Below are 10,943 nucleotides of genomic sequence, written 5' to 3' on the forward strand. Positions count from 1 at the left end.
TAAATGATTAATTCATTTGGGTTCCTCCAAGATGAAGTAACTTACGATGGAGCTTTATACTCATATTTAACTAAGCACCGTACTGCTCCTATGACCGCAATCCCTTCGTTAAGCCCTTCAGTTAAGAGATCCATGGTAGCTCTGGTGTATGAAGGATCCACTGCCAGAAAGCACATTACCTCAACTAAAGGATAAGTAGCTAAATCATATACCTCATTATTTACAGTTAAATATCTAAGAAGAATGTAAAGCCTTACGATCAATAGTAGCAAGTGATTGGATCAGGGAAGACAAGCTGGTTTCCATACTCTTTCCCTTATTATTTCCCTTACTCTTTCCCTTATTCTTGCTATTACTCTTGTCATTAAGCTTACCCTGAAAAGCAGGATCATATTATTCAAATGCATCCTTCACAATCTCATTCCTAATGTCTTAACAGCTTCAAAAGAAGATAACATTTAACAACTGAGAATCTTTTAAGGCATTATTTTTAAAGACTATATCATGACTGTACTGTTTCTTGAAAAAATTCAAGAAATGCAAAAAAAAAAGAAAAAAAAAAAAAAAACTAAAATATCACCCCCCAGGCATTGTTCAGCCAACATATGGCTATGCTCCTACTAACTTAACTCATTGAACTACTTAAGAACACAAGAAACGATCAGTACCTCATCTCCCTTTCTTCTATATACGTCTTATGCTTAATGCTTAAACGTTGGTGCAAATGGATCCCTTTATTGTGCATGATTTCAAGGATTGATTTTTTTGTGGGGATAAGTTTTCCTTTTCTCTTTATTAAAATTGTTTTCATTCAGCAAGTGAAAAGGATTCAGAAAAAATTTCGCCAAGTAGGAGAAACTTTACCAAGCTTTCTGGAGCAACCATAGTGAAGTTACAAATAGTATTACTAACTTAACACCCAACTTGATATTTCTATCCAAACAACTCTTAATTCCACATAATCTTAGCTGCCTATTGCAGTTTCCTAGCCTCTACTTGTTTGGTAATATTCCCAAAATTAATCAAGCAACTGCGCCTCAAACCTACAAATTAAGTCAATTTTAGAAATCATAGAAAAGCATGACTATATTTAGGTGTTTTTCCTGTCATATCATAAAACCAAATTTCATGTTATATCTTCCCCCTAGATCAGAACTTTGTAGATATTGACAGGTTATCTCGGAAGCCATCTTAAAGGACTACCTGATCAACATTAAGTTATAGCAGGAAACAGAAAGCTTTCCTTGAATATTAGTGACAGGTATTTGTGAACAATTCAAAGCACTCCACTGTGCCACGTTGGGAGTTGGACAGGTCAAATGTGCAAGTGCAAGGAGTGCGACTCCTTGAATACCTCTTGCAAGGAGTGCGACTCCTTGTCCTGCACTTTGCATATATGCTGTAAGCAATGCACCTTTGATCATACACACTTCCTTTCTTAAAGCTTTATATCACTTATATATGGATGTTTACTATAAAATAACCACAATCAAATAATCTTACCTGAGTAATTCTTCTAATTTGTCAAGAAGCTGGAGCGTCAGTGTCAATTGATGTAAAGCATCACTAGCAGGATTCTTTGATGCAACATCTGAAAATCCAATTAGGAACCCCTTGTAGTTCTCCAGATATCTATTCACCTGAGAAAACAAATATCAAATTTGCCCAACATGGCATTGAATTTTAGAAAGGGGGAAAGTGAAGACTATATTTAAGATATCATGATATATGCAAACATAAAATTTGAAGATGATTAAAAGTGAGCTTTTTTAGAAACTATTGGTTCTTTCTTCACCAAGCATAAAACTTTCTAGATTGGAAAAAGCTAGACAAGAATAATCACAGAAAAATCTTTCACATAGGCAGCAGATATTGCTGAAGCCAATTCTTTTAAATCAGACTGTTTTTCTAATTCCAAGTTGTACTTTCCTATATAGACACATGTTCTTCTACATAGATTATTTCGTACCAAACATAACTCAACATGTTACTGATCCCTGCAGAATGCTTCTATTTCTAATTTTGTCATTTTCCTTTAGTTTACGAAACTTTTGTCCTATCTGTAAAGTTTTCAATTTCTTCTTCTTCTGAGAGAGCCAAGCTTATTAAGAGGCATTCTCTGCAACCTTTAAGATGATGAAAGAAGGTCTATCTGTGATCCACACAATAAGCTAGTGTAAAAATGAAAAATAATATTAGGAAACCCATAGAGTTGCACACTTGATACATGGTCTCTTGTCTTTGTTTCTTTTTATTTATTTTTACTTTTTCTAACTCTTGTTTCTTTAATTAACCATCATAAAAAAATGAGGTGGTAATTAGCAACAATTGAGAACCTTGTGTTTTGAAAGATCCTAAATATGATACAACAGTTCATAAGTGAAAATGGGATTTTTTTTTTCAACAACTTACCAAGCCACAATCATAATGAAGAAAGGGGTGTGACTTCACTGCATCAATTTCCAGCTGAAATGGGATAGAAAATCAGAAGAAACTTCCAAGTATCTAAAATAACCAGGCTTGCAGGGAGCTAATACACATATATTTCATGTTAAAATATAGGGAAATAAATATACAGAGACAAGATTGTAAGAACTACTTACAGCTTTTTTGTATGCCTCTAATGCCAGTTGAAGATTACTGTGATCCCATCCTCCCGTCAGAAGAAAGGAAGTGAAATGTGCACATCCTAAGATATGTACCAACCAAATGAAGCTCAGTGAAGGACTTGAAAATTGGATTTGTCAAAATGTTTATTATAGCTATAGGTGTGTGCAGATACTAGTTAAAGATCAAACTACACTAAGAATGAGAGAAGTACAATATAGTAAAGGACTCTTGGATGTTTTCATAAGTACAACATACACCTTATAAAATTCCACGTACTGCGCATATGCTACTTCATGGCTCCATGAACCAAAGTATGTAATTTCTGCACCTTAATCTGTCTTTAATGTAATCGTATGCTACTTCTTAACTATAGCTATACAATATGTGAAGAGTGAATTCAATCATTGACGAACACCAAGTAAACATTTAGTAAATTGGCAAAGCTGAGAGTGCTAAAACACAGAATGTTTATGACACAGTATCAGAGAATCTCAGAGGTAAGTGATTAAAGCAATTCCTCCCTTAACTAGATTCTATTCGCAGTCTTACATAAACAAGCTCCATCCATATCATCCAGAAGGAGTGTTCTTTGGGCATATTTAATGCTTTTGTCAATCTGCTTTGCTGGATTTTCAGAAACTATGAAATAGATATACAATCAGATGATCAGATCAGCAGCAGCTACTTAGGAAACAAAGTAAATAAGAGACTGGAGAAATGTATTATACATATACTTTGATTTAGTAAATGAAGATTCTAAAGTGAAAATGGAAGAAATCATATTTAATTAAAAATCAGAATCCCAGACTGCCAAAACTCCTGAGCACATCGTTGCTTTCTATGTCAGATTTCAACAGGAGTTACACTTAATGCATATGCATCTAGCTCAGATTTGCACTAGTTGAAGGGCTGAAGCCAAGTTATAGTATCTATAAAGTATCTAATTAAGGATAGAACTAGAACAAAACAGATGTAGAGCAAAATTTAATGGGGAAAATACACTACTAATTTTATAATCACCCAAGCCAGAGTCTAAACACAAAACAAACGATGTGAACTAGATGGAAACTATAGTTCTTGACTTATTGCAATGTAAGCAAATAACCTTTGAAGAGTATATATAAAGAAAATGCTTGAGATTCCCCTTGGAACAAAGCAAATTAACAGAAGAATTACATTCACTTTGTGCGAGCATCAGTTCAAGGTCTGCAAGTCAGACGTAAAACTATGCTATTTCCTTTATCCTAAATCAAATAAAAGATGTAGAATCCATTAAATGAAGGGAGCATTTGAAGTTTAGAGAACGGAAAACTTAAGAACTGAGAAGGCAGCGAAATATAACCATGTTAAGGACAAACTTATAGCATTTTTTAGCTCTTTTGTAATCCCCTTTCTTGGAAACGCAGAGGCCGAGGCAATCCCAAGCTTCCAGCTAAAACGGATTCAATTGAGTCTGGTAGATAAAATTAACAGTAAGAAGTAAACCAAACACAAATTCAAATATGTAATTCTTTTTTCACTTACAGCTTTCAGTAGATGACACTCTGCTTCCTCCTTATAAACATAGGAATTGCATTATACAACCTTCCTTTTAGACATTCATATTGTGATTGCCTCTTCTCTGCATGAATTTGTACCACTTAAACTCACTTGAGAAATTGAATTGAATGCATTTGTTTTGTTCTTCTGGATAAATTATACCTTGAGGAACTGATTCGAGGGCGGATGCACTGATCAATTTGATACTCCATGTCAGAGATTTTCTCTTGTATACTTGACGGGAAATGCTGTTCGCTAAAATTTTCGAGCCATTTTAGCCACATTTGAAATCCAATCCTCGTAGAATTCTTTTAGATTAGCGGAGACTTGTCCTTTCTCCCCAGAAACCTCTTCAGTTGGAGTGCTCATCTTAATGGTGGATTGGATTGTTTTAGATGAGTAGAAACTTCTTCAATGGGGGAGTGGAGACTTGTCCTTTCTCCCTAGAAACTTCTTCTCATCTTCAATGGTGGATTTAGAAGGCTGCTGAAGCTCAACTGCAAAGTTTGTTACTGCAGAGTTTGTTCAAGTCTGTAAAGTTATGACTGGAAAATTCTCTTTTTTATTATTCTGATGTATCACACTTTCCCTCCCCTCTTGAGAAAATAGAGCGGGAGGTGACAAAAAGGTTTTTTCCAATTAAAATATGTGATAATTTAATCAAATCTTCTTCTAATTAGGAGATTAAGTTTAATAAAACGGGTGTCAAATATAATTTTTAATTTTTTTTTATCTTTCGTAAAATACAAAAATATCCCAATCTCCACTAGTGTACCACAGCTGACCCTCTCGAATCAAAATATCCATCTCTTCACTTCAATTTTTTCATGTTTTCTCAACAACTTCTCCTTCATCTTCGTTTTTCTGCTTTGCTCTTTTTCTTCTTCGTGTCCTACTCACGCCATCATCGTTATTGTGAACAGGGCAAAAAAGAAAAATTCTTAAGCAGTTAGGAGTTTGAGTTTTCTTTACAGTTAGAATGTGATGGTTTAAAAAGAAGAAGAAAACATGGATCTTACATATCTTATTGTTTTATGTCCGAATAAACATTGTATTTGTTATTATGGTGGTATGACATTGATGAAAATCTGAAGACATCTGAAATAAATGATGTATGAATGAAATTGGAGAGTAAATATGGATTTTTAAGATATGATGTGTTATTATCATTCATTTAAAAAAAGTCTCTTGACTTATATTCTATATTTACACTCTTAAAAGTCCCTTTTAATTCACTTTCCGTAGTGACAACACAAGAGAAGAGTTAATATCTTAGATGCTCACTCAACTTTTAATAGTTATATGTCATGTTGTATTTCTATAGATAATAATAAGGTATATATCTAATTGAGTTTCCTCTGTACTTGTAGAACCACNTTTTAATTCACTTTCCCTAGTGACAACACAAGAGAAGAGTTAATATCTTAGATGCTCACTCAACTTTCAATAGTTATATGTCATGTTGTATTTCTATAGATAATAATAAGGTATATATCTAATTGAGTTTCCTCTGTACTTGTAGAACCACCACATATCTCCCCATCTTTGGCATTGGCATTGGCATCAACATCACCTTGACCATTCCCTGTTAACCTTTGTTCAGCATTCTCTATCCCAATGTTATGTTTTGTTGTTTGAGCATCCTTTGCAAAAGCTTTGGTGATCTAATCCTTTGTGGATATGTGTTTCTGAATATTGTCTAACTTGTCTTCTCTTTGTTAGGATTGTAATTCTGATCATGTGTTTGTTATCTCTTGTATTCAGGTTAGTCAAAAATACAGAAACAAAAAAAGATGAAATAGACAGAATGATTTTTAATCCGAGTCCACAGAAACTACTGTCTTTCCTTAAGAAATTTAATCCCCTCACTTTATCCGAGGTTGCAGATTAATTCCTTCAAAGATAAAACGGATTAACCTGTTAAAGAAGTAGCGGTACCTCAAACTTCAATAACTTCAGCGAACGCAAGAACAGCAACAAGAGCACACATAGATTCAGTCGATCGACAATTTTGTTTATGTAAGAAAATGTATGCAAAGAGAAAAAAATTTCAGTGTTTGAAAAATGAAAACGACCTCTTATTTATAGCCATTAGCAACAAGGAACACATCTATTCAGACCTGTTTTTTCCAGAACGTTGTGTCTTTTGGGAAAAGTAACGACTTTTCGGAAGGAACAAATCCTTTCAAACGAATTTACCGTTACGCACGAATTTCAAATAATTCGTTGCAAAATTAATTCTGTTATTTAACTAACATTCTGAATTAATTTATAAGAGAAAAGAAATGAATTAACAAGATTGATTAAATAAATTTTGTCCAAAAAATATTATCAATCAATCACATCATTTGCCAAATCCAAATCCGAAACTGAGCGAGTGACGACGACGGCGTGAGGGGCACCTTCTTCTTAACCCTTTAAGAACTAAAGGAAGTGTTTCATAATATAAGGACAACAATTTGCTTTCTTCTACCAATATGGTAAAAAATGACTTTTCATTTTCCCTCCAAAATTGGTTCTTTCACTTTTCATTTCCTCTTTTTATTTCTCATTCACATCTTGCTAAACCCAATAATCCCCCACATGAATGGGGGAATGGCTATAGTTAAAACATATGCATGAAAAACATGTGTGTCTTGTAAGAAAGGGTTAATCGCATCTGGATAAGTAGGTTTCCCTTTAAACTTTCTGTAGTGAACATATATCGGATATACTCGATCAATCGGTAGATTTGATATCTTTGAACCGTCGAGCTTTGGTGTATACCTAGACAACATAAGACACACAATCAACCCTTGAACTGTTTTTGGTTCTCATTGTTTTTTTCGTTTCAGCCATGAACACAACTCGGTTAATAAGTACTTAGAGAACTGGCTTTACCGGATTCTCCTTGAAGCGACTTACACTTCACACTTACATATGTGGTTTCAAAATGTGTTATCCCGTAGATACACTATTTGATATACCCTGTATCAAACTTAGAAACCATTAAATAGTCTTTATGCCTTTATCCTGGTTACTGAACATTGTCTCATCATGAGAATGGACATAAAATAATTTTTGACAATGTTTAACTGTCATCTATGACTTTGTTTTACCTCCTTGAACCTAGATCTTGGGATCTTCAGTCTTCTATGTAGAGTTACCGCCACGATGGCTTGTTCTCGGCCATAGTCTAATTCCCGTCGATGATCTCTCAACTCCCTCTCTAGTTAGGCCTTTTGTAAGTGGATCCGACACATTATCCTTTGACTTTACATAGTCAATTGTGATAATTCCACTAGAGAGTAGTTGTCTAAAAGAGTTATGTCTTTGTCTTATGTGATGAGACTTCCCGTTATACATAACGCTTCCAGCCCTTTCTATTGCAGCTGGACTATCGCAGTGTATGCATATAGGGACCATTGGTTTGGGCCAAAATGGAATATCTTCAAAGAAATTTCGGAGCCATTCAACTTCTTCACCTGCCTTGTCTAAGGCGATACATTCAGACTCTATTGTAGAGCGAGCTATACATGTTTGTTTGGATGATTTCCAAGATATTGCTTCTCCACCAATAATGAAAACATATCCACTCGTGGATTTCGTTTTAGTTTACCCAGTAATCCAATTTGCATCACTATATCCTTCAAGAACTGCTGGATATTTGCTGTAATGCAAAGCATAGTTTTGAGTGTCTTCTAAGTACCCCAAAACTCTCTTCATTGCCAACCAATGATTTTGATTGGGATTACTTGTGAATCGACTCAGTTTACTTATAGCACAGGCTATGTCTAGTTGTGTACAATTCATGACATACATCAAACTTCCCAATACTTTGGAATAATTCAATTGAGACTGACTTTCACTTTTATTCTTAGCAAGATTAAGGTTCACATCAATTGGGGTCTTTGCCTTTTTGAAATTCAAATACTTGAATTTTTCAAGTACCTTTTGAATATAATGAGATTGAGACAATGCTAAACCGTTAGGAGTTTTGTGAACCTTTATTCCCAATATCAAATTGGCTACTCCTAGATCTTTCATATCAAACTTACTATCAAGCATACGCTTAGTAGCTTTTATTGGCAATATCCTTGCTCATTATCAGCATGTCATCCACATATAGGCATACAATGACTTCCTGATCCGGAGTGTCTTTAATGTAAACACATTTATCACACTCATCGATCTTAAATCCATTTGACAAAATGGTTTGATCAAACTTTGCATGCCATTGTTTTGGTGCTTGTTTTAGTCCATAAAGTGACTTAACAAGTTTGCATACTTTCTTTTCTTTACCGGAAACTACGAAGCCCTCAGGTTGTTCCATGTAAATCTCTTCCTCCAGCTCTCCATTTAAGAAGGCGGTTTTCACATCCATTTGATGGATTTCAAGACCGTATACTGCAGCTAGGGCAATTAACATCCGAATTGATGTAATCCTAGTCACTGGCGAGTATGTGTCAAAATAATCAAGACCTTCTTTCTGTCTAAAGCCTTTGACAACAAGTCTTGCTTTATATTTGTCAATAGTTCCATCATCTTTCATCTTCTTTTTGAAGATCCATTTAGAACCCAAAGGTTTGTTCCCTGGAGGAAGATCAACCAACTCCCAGGTATGATTGCTTAAGATTGATTCAATTTCACTATTGACAGCCTCCTTCCAAGAGGTTGAGTCGCTAGACAACATCGCTTCCTTGAATGTTTGAGGTTCACTTTCAAGAAGGAATGTTACAAAATCAGATCCAAATGAAGTAGCTGTCCTTTGACGTTTACTGTGCCTTGGACTCTCTTCATTGGTTTCATTCTCTTTTGGTTCTTCTCGAGGTTGTTTAGACCCCCCACTAGATGACTCAAGTCTAGTTTTATACGGATAGATATGTTCAAAAAATTCAGCATTATCTAATTCCATTACCGTATTATCATGAATATCCGAATGTTCGGACTTATGAACCAAAAATCGACATGCCTTACTATTTGTGGCATATCCAATGAATACACAATCCACAGTTTTAGGCTCGATTTCACCCTCTTAGGTATAGGAACCTGGACTTTGGCTAGACACCCCCATACTTTGAAATATTTCAAGTTGGGTTTTCTACCTTTCCATTTCTCATATGGAATAACATGTGTCTTCGTGTGAGACACTCTATTGAGTATTCGATTTGCTGTAAGGATAGCTTCCCCCACAAGTTTTGTGGTAAACCTGAACTAATAAGTAAGACATTCATCATTTCCTTTAAAGTTTGGTCATTCCTTTACACAATTCCATTAGATTGAGGAGAGTAAGGTGCAGTAGTTTGATGGATGATTCCATTTTCCAAACATATTTCTGCAAATGGAAATTCATATTCTCCACCTCTATCACTTCTGATCATTTTGATCTTTCTATCCAACTGATTTTCAACTTCAGTTTTATATTGCCTAAATGCATCTATTGCTTCATCCTTACCATTTAGCAAATAGACATAACAATATCTAGTGCAATCGTCAATAAAAGTTATGAAATACTTTTTCCCACCATGTGTTGGTGTTGACTTCATGTCACAAGTGTCTGTGTGAATCAGTTCTAAGGGATATGAATTCCTTTCAACAGACTTATAAGGATGCTTAGCATACTTAGATTCAACGCAAACTTGATATTTTGATTTATTGCACTCAAATTTAGAAAAAACATCTAAGTTAATCAGTTTTCGCAAGGTTTTTTTATTAACGTGTCCCAAACGTTCATGCCATAAACAATTAGACTCAAGCAAGTAAGAAGAAGCAGAATCTTTATTCATATCAACTGCAATTACATTGAGTTTAAAGAGGCCCTTAGTGAGGTAACCTTTTCCTACATACATCTCATTCTTACTCACTACAACTTTATCATAAACAAATACACATTTGAATCCATTCTTAGTCAAAACTGGTATAGAAATTAAGTTCTTGCGCAATTTCGGAACGTACGAGACCCTATTCAAAGTCACCACCTTGCCCGATGTCATCTTTAAGAGAACCTTGCATATTCCTTCCACCTTTGCAACAACGGAGTTTGTCATAAACAACTTCTCGTCTGCTGGTGTTAGAGTATATGATGCAAATAATTCTTTGTTGGCACAAACATGGCATGAGGCGCCAGAATCTATCCACCATTCTTTTGAATTTCCAACCAAGTTGCATTCTGAAAGCATTGCACAGAGATCGTTCATCTATCCTTTGGATTCAGTCAAATTTGCTTGATCCTTCTTCTTGTCCTTCTTGGAACCCCGACATTTAGTAGCCTTATGACCACGTTTGCCACAATTGAAGCAGCTTTCATTGAACTTCTTCTTAGGAGGATTGCTTTTTGGACCAGATGCTTTCTTTCTTTTCTTTGATTTCGTGGGATCTTCTTCAACAATGTTTACTCCAGATATTGTTGAATTACCACATGACCTCTTTCCTGCGGCCTTGTTATCCTCTTCGATTCTTAGCCTTACCATGAGATCTTCAACAGTCATTTCATTGCGTTTATGTTTCAAGTAGTTTTTGAAGTCCTTTCACAATGGAGGTAACTTCTCAATAATGGCAGCTACTTGAAAATCATAATTCCCAACCAATCATACATTAAAGATTATGTGAGTATTAAGAATAGACTTAATATTTCCAACATAGGTATTAAATAAATTTATACCTTCAACAAGGAGATCATGGATTATGACCTGCAATTCTTGAACTTGGGTGATGACGGTCTTACTATCTATCATCTTACAGTCCAGAAACTTTGCCACAATGAACTTCTTCATTCCGGCATCCTCTGTTTTGTACTTCTTTTCTAAAGCATCCCA

At 35.0% G+C, this 10,943-nt stretch overlaps 1 pseudogene; it reads right to left on the bottom strand.

The window, feature by feature from the left end:
- LOC125847122 (uncharacterized) overlaps nucleotides 1-10,325 on the bottom strand; it is a 17,527-nt pseudogene extending 7,202 nt beyond the window's left edge.
- Nucleotides 10,326-10,943: the final 618 nt, after the last annotated feature.

Source organism: Solanum stenotomum, chromosome 12, assembly GCF_019186545.1.
Source record: "Solanum stenotomum isolate F172 chromosome 12, ASM1918654v1, whole genome shotgun sequence".
Taxonomy (NCBI): domain Eukaryota; kingdom Viridiplantae; phylum Streptophyta; class Magnoliopsida; order Solanales; family Solanaceae; genus Solanum; species Solanum stenotomum.